The sequence below is a fragment of the Pyxicephalus adspersus genome, chromosome 6, assembly GCF_032062135.1.
Source record: "Pyxicephalus adspersus chromosome 6, UCB_Pads_2.0, whole genome shotgun sequence".
NCBI classification, from domain to species: Eukaryota; Metazoa; Chordata; class Amphibia; order Anura; family Pyxicephalidae; genus Pyxicephalus; species Pyxicephalus adspersus.
In genome coordinates, this window is record NC_092863.1 from 91,580,620 (window position 1) to 91,598,488 (window position 17,869).

Here is a 17,869-nt window from a genome sequence, read left to right on the forward strand (position 1 = left end):
ATGCCTCTCTCCTGCGCATGCTGGCAGTTCTGACTCTGGGCACGCCTGCACTCCCAAGTTTTATCAGTTTTACCCATCCTGCTGACCAATCAGAAAATAGCCTCTTAATCATCTTTGGCTATTTAGCTAGCTCAAACACAGCAGTCAGCATTTGTGCAGTGTGTCTCCACTAGTGCCAAGCCCCCCTAGCTCTGCTGAGCATTTCCTCTACACCTGTTGTTTAATTCAGTTTTTCAATTTTTCCCTGTCCAGCTACTGTGTTAACCATTTGTTGACCAGTCTGTTGTTTCCCAGTTAGCTCTCTTGTGCTGTTCCAGTGTTCCTCTATGTCTGTGGTTATCCCCGTGTTACCTGTGATTCCTCTGTTCCTTGTGTCTGCAGTGGCCCCCGTGTCACCGGTCTTTATTTCCTTTATCCTTAGTATTTGACGCCTGGCTTGTGACCTGACTTCTTTTGCTTGCAGCCTGCCTCAACCCGGCCTTCCTTGACAATTCTACTGCCTAGTGATTTTGTACCGTGTATCTTCCTGCCTACGCTGGTATGACCACAACCTGGCAGTAACCAGCAGAGCAACATCCTGACCACTAGAGGCTCTGGAGAAGACCTGGTTACTGCTTTGACTCTGCGCCTTGGACCTTCTCAGGGCTCGCACCACTACTGTGCAAGCTGTAGTGCCTCCTAGTGGCCCTGTCTCCCCAAGCTTGACATTGTGTTTCTTTTTTTCATTCCTATCTGTAATTTTATTACCATTAGGTTGGTGATAGGGTCTAAACTAATTACAAAAGCAAAATATTGTGAGCAGGAAAGTTATTTATTGCAGAAGGTACAGGCAATATCCTTTCTGCAATAAAACATACTTACCTGCCTACTTGTAATTTTTTGCTGAATATACACTTAGCTGTGCATGTGCAGCTTGGTGTGAGATCCTGGCATCCGATCCCAGCACGTGGCTGGAGAAATATACACAGAGGAGTTGGGAGAAGATGGGAGAAGTAGAGTTGAGTTTAGCTAAAATGTTTGTACCAGCTTTAAACTCCTTTAGTGGGCATAGCTGAAACATGAAACTTTTTTATTTCTAAGTTTTATACTAATATAAGTGAGGAAGACTGGGAATCAAAATTTCCATATTATTAAGGACTGGACCCATGATAAAATATTTAATGTAATATAAAAATCATAAGTAAAAACACACTGACAATATTATCATGTTAAATATTAATTTAATCAGACATAATAAGGGCAGAAATGTAAATAAATAATAAATCATATCATAAATCTCACTGATTCTTAGTTTAGCCCCTTGGGAGTCCCAGAAAAGGTGCACTTTTTAGGTCTACCACCTCCCGGAGACTCAGTACTAGTGGTGGTTAGTCTTCATTAGAGTCGACTCCAACTTGGATAGGAATTTTGAATTTGAACAATTCGTGTTCTGCTCTGACATTGCCAGTGACAGGTATAGCAGGTCGCTGGACCATGGACCAGATTGGCTGAGCTGTATTAAACGTCATTGACAAATATACAACTCCACATTAAAAAAATGCCAGTTTTACCTCTACTCAGCACTGAACAAAATGAAGAATAAATTTTGTTATTATTACACAGTATTTATATAGCGCCATCATATTACGCAGAGCTGTACAAAGTCCATAGTCCTGTCCCTAGCTGTCCCTCAAAGGGGCCCACAATCTAATGTCCCTACCATAGTTATATGTCCTTATTACAGTATAAGGTCAGTTTTGTGGGAATGTGGGTGGAAACCAGAGTACCTGGAGGAAACCCACGAGTGTAACCAAATACTTCCGGATTATAGTTTATTCAACTTTATATTGCTATTTAATATGTAGAACCTGTACAGGTCTTTTTTTTTAGATTACCATAATGCATTGGGAGAGAATGTGGAAATGTTGGGTTGTAATGAACATAAAAATAACATTGTAATGGGTATGCTGTGGACGATTTTAGCCATTGTTTCTGAAATGTATTATGTATATTTCTTATTACATTTACTTTGTCCATTGTTAATTTAGTGCAAATTATTAAATATGCACTTAAATTCCATTGCCAAAAATAACAACACATTTTTGAAGCAGAGATACAGGTGTCCATGCCCTTTTCTGTTTATCTTATCTCTTGTCCTTGGGAATGAATTGGAAAGACTTTGAAATAATTAGCTGGGCAGACTACCAGAAATCCATGCTCCCTAACTAAATTCATTAAATTAACAATGCATATTCAATGTTTGAGATGAAATGCTTACTTATTCCTTCCTAATCAGTTTAGAGTGAGCCATGGGAGTGAATTTTTAATAAAAAGGAATGTGATTCTGTGCCAGCTCAGACAAAAAATCTGAAAGTATCTAACTAATATATTAGAGTTATATTATATTAGTTATATATATATATTAGAGTTAGAGCACCATTGTGCCAATAACATGGATATTGTTTCATAGATAATAAATCAACATATTCAATTTTATTATTGTGTACTGTATATGATTTTTTGATAGTGGAGGAGAGAATTGGGAAACCTGTCACATTAAAATGTGGAAAGGTGGACACCTTACAGAGGTGATTACCTGCAACATGTTTAGCATGCTGCAGTGGAAACTGTGTGAGGGGTTTTAGGAGTTTTGGGGAGTGGTGTACCCCCCTTTATTATAAGGAATTGAAAAGTTAGGTCCTAAAGCAGAACTAAACTTGGTTGGTGGTTGGTGAAGTTCTGCTATAATCAGCAAGTATGCATAGCATACCTGTCAATTATGGCACATATATACCCTGTGCTGTTATCCTGCTCTTAAAGATACATTGCATGTCAATATATACAATATACAATATTTGTCAAATATTACTACTAGTGTTGGTGTTCCAATTCCGGTTGTCTTTATATTCGACCCAAATTTGGCTGTTCAAATTCGGATAGACGCGATCCGAAAAAAACGAGATTCGACAACAAAAATTCAGATAAAAAAATGTAAAAAAATGTGTTAAAAAAATAAAAATTTATGTTAAATTAATTTATTGAGTATTTGTGTTTTTTTAACTAAATTTTTTTACAGGTTATCCTACAATGACATGATATTTCTGTAACACACTTTCCAGCACAGTAATATTATGATACATTTGTTACATTTTTCTTTATCCACTGAATACTGTGCTGGAAAGTGTGTTACAGAGTAAGAGATACTTGCAGGGCATCTTCTCAATGATTACAGTCACATGACCGTGGGAACTTTGATCCCCGAGCACTAGAGGTTAAATGGGGACAAGATTCCCCATTCATCACATCTAGTGCCCTGTGTTCTTGGATAGAGAAACTCTATCACATACAACTAGTAAAGGGCTGCAAGAGCAATCTGATTGCTCTTGCAGCCTTTAATAGTCCCTAAAAATAACCCAGATTCTCCCACCATTGACTTCAATCACCAGAACAATATCTCACTATTCGATCGAATAGCTGAATCGAATATTCAATCAATACTAATTACTAGCTCCTGGTGGTTTTTTGTTTCTTGGTCAGCCCTAAAGTGGGCAAGGTTGATCTATTAAAGCTTTAATTGGCATATCTTGTCTTCTGTGTATGATAAAGTAGTAAGTTTGAAACATTTACACAAGTACTAATTTGAAACATTTGAGGCAGATATATTCATTTTTTGTCTGGTTTTGCTGTACCCGGAAAGTTTGCATTGTTTGGGGAGAACACATGACTTAGAAGGACTCTTAGGAAAGGTAGAATCTTTAGCTGAGAAAGGAAGTTTGCAGCTATGGAACCATTGTGGGGATTCCTTAATGGAACACAGTGCTCTTGCATGGTTTAGTTCATGAATATGGATGCTAGAACTATATAAATAGTGAGTCGTTGCTGAAGTGAGTCAGCCAGCCTGTGAGGTGACAATTAGAAGACTTCTAGAGGAGTGAATACTGACTGTTCTGCCTGGTACAGGAGTACTAGCCATAGGATTGAGTTTACAACTGTTTGTGATGGGCTGGACATGAAGACTTATAATTTGTTTCAATGAATTAAGTTACACTAGCATGGCAGTTGAGTGGACCTTTACTTCTTTTTCTAGGTTAAAGGATTATCCAGCAGAAACCCCTTAAAAAGATGTTATAAGGGTTCTGAAATCCAGCTTGAAGGACAATTCTATTTGAAATGTATTATTACTATTAAATTATTTATAAAGTATTCATATAGTGCCTACATATTACACAGTGCTGTACAATAAATAGGAGTGGCAAATAACAGACAGCTACTGACAGTGACACAGGAGGAGGAGAGGACCCTGTCCTAAAGAGCTTACAATCTATAAGTTGACTTGGCAGGGTAGATCCTGTAGTTTTTCTTGACTGCGGCTGATTTTTTAGTATAATGTACAATATAGTTTACAGAGTACAGGAGCCAGGATTATAAAACATAAATTACAGTTTAGAAATATTTTTGACAACATTGCTAGGTCTATTGGTTTGGCAGGATAATTATTGTAAAATTGGATTCCTTCAAAAAGCTTTTGTATATTTTCCAAACCATCCCTCCCACCCCACCAAAAACTTTGTTCTTGGAAATCACTGTCTAACAATATTGCTGGAATAAAGACAATCCGATACTTAACAATAGTACTCTTTGTAAGGCCAGACAGAAGAGTGGGGTAGGCCTGAGAATCTTTGAATTGTACCACTAAGTCTCTGTCTTATATAGTGGCCTGTTTTGTGCTCCCTGAAAGGAAAGCATGAATATTGACCAAGATGTGTCCCTTCTGCAGCTACAGGTCCTCCTTTGGAATTTATTGCCTGCATTTTTGGGAAATTTTGACTGTTCCCCACTTACTGATGATGCTTTTTGCACTTTGTCTAAAAGTCTATCAACTTCATAAGATCTCCTCTCTTCCTGGCCCACTGCCCTCCCCCCTTAATTTTCCTCTAGGGATCTCTGTCAATGGTGGGGTGGACATGGGATATGTAAATGGCCCCAAGGACAGCATTTTGTGGATCCTACTTTAGAATGTAGGGTCATTGGTTCCTATTTTCTCAACCCCCCCCCATTGCAAGTTGTACTATAAAAATAAAATTCCACAGGAGCACTATACAGGTTCCTGCCCTAGGTTTATCAGAAAATGGCACCGGGGTTTGAGTCACATGGTTACCAAGGATGATTGGGAAAAGGCCTTTGAACTTACTTACAAATAGCTTTCTCTTGTTATACTTACAGGAAGAACTTTAACATCGAATGAAGAGACTGTCTCATTTAACAGTATTTTTCCTAATGTTCCGGATTCCATCAGGAGGTGAGGAAGAAACTAGGGCACAGCTCTGCAAATTTAGTGGGGATGTCCTTGTTTTCGACCACCATATACATATTGTATAGAATTATAAGGGTATATATATATATATATATATATATATATATATATACTTATTATGTATACATGTTATTTATTATTGTCATTTATTGGTATGGTAATGGTAAATACCATCGGTTATTGTTATGTAGGGTTGTACATATACCTCTGTATGTATTATTACGTATTTATTATTTGTTATTCCTTCTTAGTATTCATTCACGTGTTTATTATTGTATATACCAGTCAAGTATCTACCCTCCCCTGAGGAAGCCATACGGTAAAATGCGTCTGAAAAAAGCAGACAACTATATATTCTCAGAACGTATAGCTATTGTTTGGCTATTATTTGCATTTCTGATAATTTATGTTTTCCTTTATACATGTTTCTCATCAGTAGCCCAGTTGAGCTATGTTAGGCTTAGTATGTTAGCCTCATAAATTCTAAGTAAATAATTTCAGTTGCCAAAAAGCTGTTCTTCACTCATCCCTTTCTTTCCCAATTATTGTTCAATTACATGAAAGGATTGGAAACTTATATTGAAATACAGAGAATTTTTGGGTCCCTCAAATTTGAATTTACTGTTCACCAATTGTTACGTGAACCCAACATATAGGTTTATGTCATATACTTTGATGTTACAGATTTTCTTTTTCTTCATTTAATGTTTTATATTCATGTTCTCTTTATTGACTATAATTTGCAAAAAATTCAGGACAATAGTCAGGGTAGTGTATTAGGTGCAACATACTTTATAGGATTCAGGGATAGGTGAAAAGAGGTTTTCTTCAGTGCTTCTTCTCTGAAATTTGAGAATAAATTATTCCATGGTGCTTGAAGTTACAGAGGTGTGTCCAGGTTTCATTTCAAGTTTTGTGTATCTTTTTCTGATGTCTACAGGACATGTTCTTCTTCTGATCTTCTCCCAGTGGTAGATGTTTCTTATTAAAGCAGAAACCTATAAAGGAAACCAGACTGATTAATGCTTGGTTAGGGTTGCAGGTACTTTTTGCAGACGCAGCTATGGGGAGCCTAAAAACTATATACATAGGCATGCCTCTCTTCCCTAAACTACACCTTCTAAAATCACTTTACATACACACAATGTGAACAGATTTCTTGTTTTGCTGGAAAAAAATGAATGTATGCAGGGTTGCTCCAGCGAGCCATATGGAAGAAATATGTAGTGATCAGTTTTCCTAATACCACTGTTTGGCACAAATCTAGACCTTGTGGCATTGACAGGAAATATGTACTGGGTGCAAGCTGATAAATTCAACCACAAACTGGTTCTGCTTCTGTAACTCATTTCTTAAGAACATCAAAAAAAACGGAAGACTTTAAATACGTCTTTGAAGCCTTTGAAGTACATGTGAGTATCCCTATGCATCTAATTATAAGCATTATATCCTTAAAACCCCGCTTACATATGATAGTTAGAGCCATATGCTGGCTCATCCATTTCATGACAGGTAAGGTTTTTTTGTTGGTTTTTCTTGCCTGACATCTACATAATATCAATTATAAACATACATGTTGCTGCAAAAAGGTTATGCAGAACATGGTTTGTTGAAGTAAGAGCCACTCTTACAGACAAATAACAGGCAAAAAAAACATACATAAATGAACTGCTAGTCTATGGGTTTTATAAAGTACTGACTCTGCAATGATGTAGCACTGGCTGCACATCATTGTTCTGTAGAAATAGGCATAGATAAGGGGATAACTTGCTCTTGTAATGTTTAGAATGTTTTTTTAGCTTGGCCAAGTATTTTCTTCAACTCCCCATTGCCCCATAAGTTAAATTCACACGGGTAGGATACAATATTATTATTATTAATATTATTAATAAACAGTATTTATATAGCACCAACATATTATGCAGTGCTGTACATTAAATAGGGGTTGCAAATGATGGACAGATACAGACAGTGACACCGGACAGTGATACATACCTAATGGAATCACCATGGGATGTGACAAGGCAAATGTTGATTGCCCAGGAACAGGATGGAGTTGTGAAAGTTGTGGAACCTCCCTGTTCCAATCCCATAATTCATACTTGAGTGTCTTGAAATCTGCACAGGTGTTAGTCCTTCAACACTAATGTGTTTTGTGACTTTTTGCTAAATACATATTTATTGAATTTTCAAAATAAACAAAAATACACATATACAATTAACAGACAAACAAACGAACATAAGGTATTACACATCAGTCAAACATTCCGACCAGGGGTACGGGGCAGGGAACACCGTATCAATGATAACCACTAAGTCATGACACATAGGTTCCAGCTGTAGAAAGGCTAAAACTGCAAGATAGGAGAACATTACATCATGGCTTAGGCAGAATATTTACATTTCACAACATCCCTTACCCCGGCTCGTATTTTGGCACTTTTACAAAGTTAGTCAAGAGAGACATGGTGGAGACCTAAAAATACATAGATTCTTCAACAGACTACGTGCTGATCCTAAATATTATAGAACAAATCAATAAAAATGAAAGAAAAGAGAGCAGGGTTTTTGCACAAAAGCAGAAAACTTATATTTAGTATAACAACTAATTGTACATCAGTACACAGATCTCACAGACAAATTAAATTACATTTGTCATACAAAACAGTTTGATCATACATAAGTATACATTAAATACAGAAAGCGATTCACACAATGTCAATGTATAATTCTATATACTTAACTGGTTTGATATTAGACCGTCACGTCTTTTTTGAGGGTCCTCAAACTCTTAAATTGGCCTTATACGGCCCTAGACATTTTCCAACTCAACACAACATATATACAATATTGATGCCGTATATTGAAAATAATTTGATCACGTTGGTAATTGCACCCGACGCGTTTCGCCTAGTTAGGCTTTCTCAGTGGGTAGTAACTTTGCAACATGTGTTTTGGCATTTGTAGTGTTATTATCTAGGTCATTAAAGATAAGTGTTAGTTACATTGCAGGTGTGTAGTCAAGTATTTATAGTGGTATATAGTATGTTTAATATAGTATATTCCATATATTTCATTTTTATTGTTTTGGGACTTTTAACCAATCAATAACCAATGGGAAAATCAGCAACACAATATGGAGCACAATGCAGCAGAGAGAAGAAGAATGAGAAATAAGGTAAGTTTACCTATTTTATGTCTGATGAGCAATATTGTTAGGGCCACTACACTGACCACCGCTGTAATTTTAGGGCCCATCACTAACTACCAATGTGGGAGGCTTTTATCTGGCCACAGGTGTGTTATGTCACGGATATAATTTGTGACAATTTATATAAATATTTATGGTTTAAATTTGAAGTGTGCAAAGAGAGATAACAAAGAGACTTGCAAGAAAATTTTGAAGACATTAATTGTTACTGATATAAAGAGAGATATATAAAACAATGTAACAATGCAATAACAACTATGCAATGTAATAAAAAACTATGCAATAACAACTAATAAAATATAAAAAAATATCAACTAATAAAATATATAAAAAAAACAAAAGATACTTGCATTCGGCCAAGGAGTCAGACCAAAATTAATGGCTTTGCAGACGATTAGGTTCACTAACAGGTCACCTAAATTTGGCCCTAATGTTCGGGTTGATTCCTAGACAAAAATAAATCCCATTGAAATCAATAACAGAAGCAAATTCTTCAAAACACTGCATAGCACATGGCTCAGCTAATTCAGGCTGGCAGCCAATGATAGCTGTCACCAATACTGAACTGTACTTTGCCTATCATTTTATATCATGGCTCAGCCAATTAAGTTGGTGGACTGCAACAGTAAGATTTACTGATACTTGGTCCTATAATACACACTTTAATAGGCTTGGGACGTTTTTGGATAGGACATGGGGTGGCAAGTGTGTGTGCCCCTCTTCTTATCCATAAATAATCTTCTGGAATCTGGCTAGCCTGAAAACAAAGAAGGCAAAAAGCATGTAGCCCCATTCTCTTTTGGCAGAATCTAGACCCCTGCCTGTTTTCAAAAGTGGCAAAGACCATTGTTGAGGGAGACGTCTTCATCCCCACAACCTAATCCCTGTGTTGTGAGGGTCTGCAGGTGGGTAGCTATTATTAATTTGAAAGCCCCCTTTAATAAAGAGACTCCTAGATATCCATCCCTTCACCCTGGAAAATATGTGTAGGGTACATAGTACCCCTTTCCCATGTCTAGAAAAGGTTAAAAAATCCCTAGAAATAATACCACCACATGAGAGAAATAAAAATCTTCATTATTGTTTTTTATATCTATTTTATATTTTATTATTATTTACCTTTGTAGGATCCAGTGATGTTTAAATAGGAACCTACAACAATCCATTCTAGCAGTCACTGCTTCACATTCCATGCCAACTTTAATCCACAATGAGGAGCTCGAGGAGAGCAAAGCTCCTGTCATCGGACCTGATTTATGAAAGTTCTCAGAGAACTTTGGTGATCCAGCAAACAAAGCAGTCTTGGAGAATTTAATTAAATCAGGTCTATATCCTTCAGCTGGGGTAGATAGAGACTGTTCACAGGAGTCCAAAATGGGTGGAATTTGTCACTGACCTGAAGCTTAACATCGAGCTTAATCATGACCTGGATGTCTAATGAACTGTTTGAAAACAAATATATTTTTTTTAGATCAGTTCACGTATACTCTATGCATTGTATCTAATAAATTAGCTGTTAACCTTTGCTTCTACTTATTAAAAATCAGGAAATCAAGACTTTCAAGGCAAAGACTCCTCCCACATGACAGCCTGATGAAGGTGCTTTTACATTGAAAGCTTCCCAACAATATGATAAAGTGGCCTTGCACTTCAAAACCCTGCTATGATTTTCAGCCAGCAATTACAGGTTTTACCTTTCGGTTCCATCTGTTATTTTTACCGAAAGTAATCTTATTATTGTGATGTTTGTTTTAATATGACGCAGGGTTTTCTGAAACAAAAGCCTTTTAGGTGGGCAGCGTGATGATCTGATTCAGAGTTTTATAACAGTTATGATAAAACTTTTTCTTAATGTTGCCCTGGATACAAACAAAACAAACCATTGTGCTGTGCATATTCCATTGTCTGAGGTACAAGGTGACCACAAATTAAGATTTTTAGAAATATAAAGCTGATTTTAAAGAATCCACTGTTTTCAGTAAAGTTGCAATAGCATGATTAAAACAATCCTAAATATAGATATATTTTATCTATGTATTATATCTCTTTATATTAAAATTTCTAAATTTAATAAATAATTGCAAAAAAGCAGAACTAAATCTAAAAAGTTTTTAAAAAATTTGATCAGGCAGCTCCTTTATTGCAGATGATACAGGCAGTATCACTTCTCCAATAAAATATTCTTACCTGCCTAACCACTATTTTACTTGCACTCACCTGTCTATGGCGTTTCATCTTCTTTCTTCTTCTTTGTACATTGTTCAATCTTTGACCACCTGGAGTGGCAAGGATAGGGTGAACCAGACACGCAGGGGAAGCTGGAATGCCTTGGCATCCAGGCTTCCTATTCTAAATAGCATATGTTCAACCTAGCGACATCAACTGTCCTAAAGACCTGCCTGATCCCAAAAATCTCAATTTAATATGTAATTATTTCATTAGTTAATATGTGTATTTAATCCAATGCTACCTGTAGTCCTGTATATTGCCATTTTGAATGTTTACAACACAAAGTAGCTTATGTTACATTCCTTTTTATGTACTAACAAAATAGACTTGTTAAACACATTTGATTACATCTTATAGGGGGAGTCTTTTGAAGTAAGAAAGTAACAAACTTTTTGTTTGTTTGAACATAATTAAATTCATAAAGCATTGTTTTTACTTGATTGTGATCCATAGAACATGTCAATGCTCTTTGAATATCTTATTAGGTTTCTATGTCATAGGGACCCCCTATGCTTTCATAGTTTTTTTTTTTTATAATCACAACCACAGAGATACTGGGTGTATGTATAGCAACACATCCTTTAATCATGCAATAACACTAAATAATCAGTGGGACTTTTAGGGTACAATATATTAGTAAACTCAATCACTTTATTAAGACGTAATTAAAACAATAAAAACACACAATATATAAATCATGCAATGAGACACAATCCTTTCACCATTTGTTTTACAAAAATATATGAGCTTCTCAATGTGTTTCGTTAATATAGCCTCTTCATTGGAAACACTATTCATAGTACAGCATAGTCAGCAAATTTAAATTCCAACAACAGATTGATACAGGGAAATTAATTTCAGTGGTAAAGGATTGTCGGGCAGGTGGAGCCAAATTCCATGTGTCCATTAGGAATCTCTTACTGGATTATGACATGACATAGCACAGTGATCTTACTCTATTGGAATCTGCAGAGTTGTCTTTTTTTATTATCCTATTCATCAGGTCAACTGACAAATAAGAATCACCCTCCTTGGTTTATATCAACTTGTATATATACTATAGATTTTTTTAAAAATTCATATATTAATTAATGCGATAAGTTAGATCAGAGTTCAGCAAACTTTTTTGGCCACTAGGCCATTTCAGGGGTAGGCGGGAGCAATGCATACGAAGGAGAGGGAATGTTCCCTATTTACCCCAGCGGCGGAAGTTTTAGCGCCGGCCGCAGTAAATAGAGAAGGGAGCCACAACCAGGGGGGCCCAAGAGCCGCATCGGCAAGGGGGCGTTAGGCCAGAACAAACTACCAGCTAAGCCGTATCTGGCCTAAAGGCTGAAGTTTGCCAGCCCCTGAGTTAGATGAACCTGACTTGTCATTGCTGTGCTATTGGTCTGTAAATCTGTTAATAAACCCTGACGACTTGTCTCTCTGGACTATTGGAGTTGCTGCACATTTTATACAATAGGATAACAGCAATATCATGCACCCGTCCTAAACAAATAATATCAAATTATTTACACATTCTTAACATGATATCTTTAATCTCTTTAGTAATTAAAGTATTATCTCTCATAAATCCTTAAAGATCATAACAAAGATTCTAAACAAAGAATCTAAACTATTCTATCAACTTAGAAACACCTGCTGGTTGTTTACTCTAGAGATCTGGCAAAGTGACAATATACTGCTAAACAAGTAGAAAAAGATTTCTGTGTCTTTGTAGTAACATTGAAGACACAAGGTTTAACAATGCCTCTGGCTGGAGAGACGACTTTAAGAATGTCAAATTGGTTTATTACTTGATCTGAAAGTGTAAATTCTTTAAAATCACACCCTCATGATGCATTATTGTGCATGCATCTTTTTTGTTAGGTTCACAGCTCATTCAATTAAATGGGTTGCCTTTAAACAACAAACATGTGACACATGTTAACACAACTTCACACAGATTTAAAAGACACTAAAGCTGGTAATTTATAGCAGCTCTGTTTTCACAAATAGAATATTAAATGTGTGTTTTTTTAAATGCAAATGTCTTCATTTGATATCACTAATTTTGTCTAATGTCATTGAAACCTAATAATGCAAATTTAAGAAATTAAAAAAAATATGTTAGCACTATATAAATATGTAATTAACAACAACAATAATAATATTGTCAGACTCCATACCTTTGCTCAACAGTGTGGGCTGTCCATCAAATTGCTATAGAACTAATGGCAGTTCATGCACATTGTGATATGAGTGCACAAAGAAGAAAATCCACATCAATCACAAATCCAGCAATGAAAATCTAACATCAGTTATGGCTACTGAGAGGAAGAACATGTCAACTCTTGCAAGTGACAAATTTCTGATTATTAGAGCAACTTCAGGGTGCTAAAACACAGCTCACTGATTGGATTCACGTGTTTGCTTTTTCTCTTTAAAATCATTTTTGATGTATTTAGTAAGCTGGCACTGACAATTAAAATCATATAATTTCATGCAAAGGTGAGTTCTCTTTAACAGATAGACCTGCCCTGAAAATGACTAATCTAAACTTGGAACACAGCCAAAGCAGTTCAATCGTAAATGTCCTGTAACTATTGCTTATTTCAGGTAACTAAATGACTGCTGGTCACTGTGCTTTAACTCTACATACACACGCCAGATTGTTGATCTAAATGTGTAAAGCGGTCCCTGATGTTATTCATCAATCCATGCTTGTGCATCAATGAACAAATTAACAGGAATGGCCGCTGTACTTCTCTTTAGAGGAGAGCACAGTGGGGTGCCACTGGTTTGTCTTTCGCCCATCATAGATCTGAACACTAATGTCTGTACAGTACTTTTTTATTCTCCTGTCACTGGAAATGATTATGAACAGTCATTTCCAGTTACAGAAAACTGGAGTCTGTACAAGGCTTTAAAAAGCCAAGTTGTGCTGAGGGCTATCAAGGGGTTAAATATAACACAGCTTATTACTATTTTGTACTTGCTGTGGTGCTCCTGATTCATGTGCAGAACAAAGTTCACCTCTTTGATTTGACATGAATGAAACAGAGTTGTTACAATATTTCAAAATAACATGGCTTTATCATTACTCTTCTCAGCACTACACATGTTCTAGGTTCAGTCTATACCAGAGGTAGGCAAACTCCGACCTTTAAGCCAGATACGGCCTAGCCAGTATTCCAATCCGGCCTAATGCCCCCCTAGTTTTTTATTGTTGGATCAGGCCTAATTAAATTGTGGCATTGTCGCGAGTTCCCGCACAGTGACCCCCGATTACTATGCCTAAATAGCAGAAGCAAAGCGCAGCTAACAGGCTCCGGAAGGTTGACCTCAAACATCGTGTCTTAAACCCTGAATGGACTGATGAATTATTCTTCATCCAACACAGCAACAAAGCCCTGTGTTTAGTGTGCAACAACACCAACAGCACTTTCAATCTCAAGGGGCATTTCAATGCCAAGCACGCGCACACATACATAGACTACACTGCGGATGAGCAGAAGACTGAGGCTGCTCGCTTGCATATTTGGTTGGAAAAAACCTTTCCTTGGACACCTTGTTTCTTCTGGAATAGTGTGCCTTCCTGACCTCCTGAAATGGCCTAGTAGTCCAAAAAGATTGCCGACCCCTGGTCTATACAGAAACCACAAAAGCTGCAGAAACGGCAGTTTTAGACCTTTGGTGAGCTGCAGTGCTCTGAAGCAGGCTCAACCGCAGTCCCAGCCGCCCCAATTTAGGTGAATTTGAGAAGTTGGGAACCATTTGCACATTAATGTAGATAGCTGTAGCAGATTGTGGGTCAAGAAAATGACAGATCACTTTTGGCCACACAGTTGCTTTTGGCAGAATGGTTTGTGGCTCCTGGGTGCGTAGCAATTTGCAATAGGTAGACAGCCAGCTGTGTGTTTTTCCACCACAGATATGAAAGGGGTGTACAAAATGTGCTAATAAATGTGATCTGCAAGGGAACAAGTGGAGCAGGGCATACCAAATACAGCCACAATTTCATGTTAAGGTTTTTGGACTTGGTTTTTGGAAGGTATGTGTGACCTTAAGTCCATGGTTTAAGATAAATTGTTCTGTTGCACCTGCAGGTAAGTCAGTGAAGGCTTGTGTACATAATATGTTTACACTTAAAGGGTATGTAAGTTGTAAATGATAGTTTTGGATAGATTGAGACATTGAAATTTTGACTGAGTGCTTATTTTCATTTTTGAGTGGGGTCTGATGTTGTGATCACAGATCTGAATAGGGAGCAGGTAGGTATATAATGCACAGGTGTCACTTTTGTTATTTCTTTCTTTTTTTGTTTGCAAAATTCTCTGCAATATGTGAGCAAATCAGTGAACAAAATGTTACCTCCTCCCAAAGAGCACAGTGTAGGGAAGTTAAAATTATTATTAAACAGTAGTTATATAGCACTAACATATTTAGCAGCGCTGTACATTAAATAGAGGTTGTAAATGACAGACAGATACAGACAGTGACACAGGAGGAGAGGACCCTGCCCCGCAAGGCTTACACTCTAAGAGAAGGGGGGGTAGCATTCAATAGGAGCAAGGCTGTCATCCCTGGGCCTGGGTATCAAATACACCTCTATAACCAGGGGAAGAGTTAGAGGTGGAGATTAGGGTTTGGTCTACACATTTTTAGAAAGGAAGATAAACATTTGAATTAGGATTATGAAGGTACCAATATATTTACGTATTGGGGAATGAAAAGGCATATTGAGCCTGATTTACTAAAGCTCTCCAAAGCTGGGGAACATACATTTTCATCAGTGAAGCTGGGTGATTCAGAAAACCTGGAATGGATTTCTTAAAATTACTTTTCTATTTGTTAGCAAACATTTTTGGATTCTGGACCAGATCCATTCCAGGTTTGCTGGATCACCCAGCTTCACTGAAGAAAATGTATCCTCTCCAGCCTTGAAGAGCGTTATTAAATCAGGCCCATTGCATCTAGTTCACACATCTGTTCTCCCCTATGGACAAGAGCAAATTTTTATCATATATACAATTGTGATAAATAGCAAGAAAATGAAAGTTTAAATCATGGTCAAAAATGGGAAATGTTGAGTGAATACTGGACTTATTCCATGTATTTTCATAGATAAACCCTATTATGATCATTTTGGTGAAGTACAAGAACTACCAGCAACTGCTGCTCTTTTTTAAGCATTTGTATTTTTGTCCGAATTGAATCTGTTCTTTATGATTACAACTGTGATATTTCAGTGTAATGAACTTCAGTGAAAAACAAAGAATTGTAACATGACAGTGGAGCGGACAATAACACATGGAAATGATCTTGTATGATACCCACAGTAAATACTTACCATCATGGGATCTGCAGATACAATGCTACACGGGTGATAAGTCAATGCCTGCCTACTCTGCACAGTCAGGTGTACTGTGTAATGTCTCCCACTCACTCTTCTATCCTGAGTTATTCTTTCCTCTGATCTGTTCTCGGTTTTGTTAGCTTCATATATCTAGCTCTGTTTTAGCAAGGAGTTTTTGTAAATGTATATTTGTAGTGTTGTCACAAACCAGTGCGCTCCATAAAGCATCTCAGCAAGTGAAACCTTAAAATAAGAGATACATGATTATGAATTTATTTCCCTTTGGTTTATGATGTGCAGGACTAATATTACACAGTATTTATATAGTGCCGCCATATTACGCAATGCTGTACAAAGTCCATAGTCGTGACACTAAAATACATTTTTATTAGTCTGAAAAATCCAAAGTATTGCACATAATTTTGGTTTAGTCTTCCGTCCACCAGATTGTAAGCATCATTATTTTTCAGCTTTGATTTTGAATTCCCTTGTAAAGTCATCATCATTTCTTCTGATAGGATGACTGAATCTAAAGTTTCATTTGGACAAACCAAGCCACATAGCAAGATCTATTTCAGGTTTGTCTGATCCCCTAGCTTCTCCCAAGATAGTCTGTATTCTTTAGACTTGTAGAACTTCAGAATCATTAAAGCTCTCCAAGGCTGGAGAGGATACACTTTCATCAGGGAAGCTGGGTAATGCAGCAAACCTGGAATGGATCTGGTCCAGGGTTGAAAAAGTTTGCTAACAAATAGCCAATTACTTTTAAGAAATCCATTCCAGGTTTGCGGGATCACTCAGCTTCCCTGAAAATGAAAATGTATCTTTACTTTAAAAAACTTGGGCCTATTGTAGGGATCTTTCCAAACTGATTTTGTGGATCATAAACATACTGCATAACCAATGCTATTCGTGAGACTGGCCTTTGAACTTTTGTTCTTGATTCTGACTTTGACCTTCTGATTTTATTCCTTAGCCTTTATTTCAATTATGTGCTAGTAAATTAGGGTTTCCACCTATCCTAGGAAATAGAAGTGTTTGATAAGGGTGTTTTTCTTTTTAGTGTGCATCCATGCCACAACAGGGACTAAGCATTGGAAGAGTTGGCAGATGAACAGAGCTATATTGTGTAGTTGTGCACACTAGTAAAATCTCATTTCCGTAAGTGTCTGCTTAACTTTCCATCAACCAGCCAGGTGTTTTTTTTCTATATTGGCAGCTAGTGCGTTTTGCTGTCAAACTCTGTTCCACGTCTTTGCACTTTTGTTCTTTGTGTTCACTATTTACCATTCTTCTTTCTTTTTTTGCTAAGGTTAAAATAAATTGGACTTTTATTCTGGGGGGTTGTCTTTTAGCGTTTATATAATATTTGGGTGGGAATGTTAGTGGGGCTTTTTCAAGTTTGGGGTATGCAGCATACACTTGCTGAACAATTGCTGTATCTTTGTATGCACATAATGCTGTAGTGTTCTGCAGGAAGTGTTCACCAAAAGCAGCACCCATAAACCCTACAATTCCTATAGTTACAGCCAATGTGCCTGGGCAGGATACATTTGCAAATATAGAATCACTAGAATCAGACCTCAAAAAATGATTTAGAGGTACTTAAGGAATTAATTTTGGCTGTTTTTTTCACAATATAAGTAGAGAAAAGTTCAAGGCAACCTGTGGATACCGGCGCTGCCCGTCTTTCCCCAGTAAGAAATCAAACAGTACCAAAATATTTGTCAGTTAATGTTTTCATATGTTTTTTTAAAGCTGATATGTATCAGTGCAACTCTGATGACAGTCTCAA

The 17,869-nt window shown here is 36.9% G+C and overlaps 1 long non-coding RNA gene across 1 annotated transcript; it reads right to left on the bottom strand.

The window, feature by feature from the left end:
- Nucleotides 1-6,062: 6,062 nt before the first annotated feature.
- LOC140334296 (uncharacterized) lies at nt 6,063-13,367 on the bottom strand. The gene is made up of 2 exons (XR_011921505.1): nt 12,905-13,367; nt 6,063-6,291 (listed from the first exon to the last, which is right to left on the bottom strand). It is a non-coding gene; the product is annotated as an uncharacterized lncRNA (long non-coding RNA).
- Nucleotides 13,368-17,869: the final 4,502 nt, after the last annotated feature.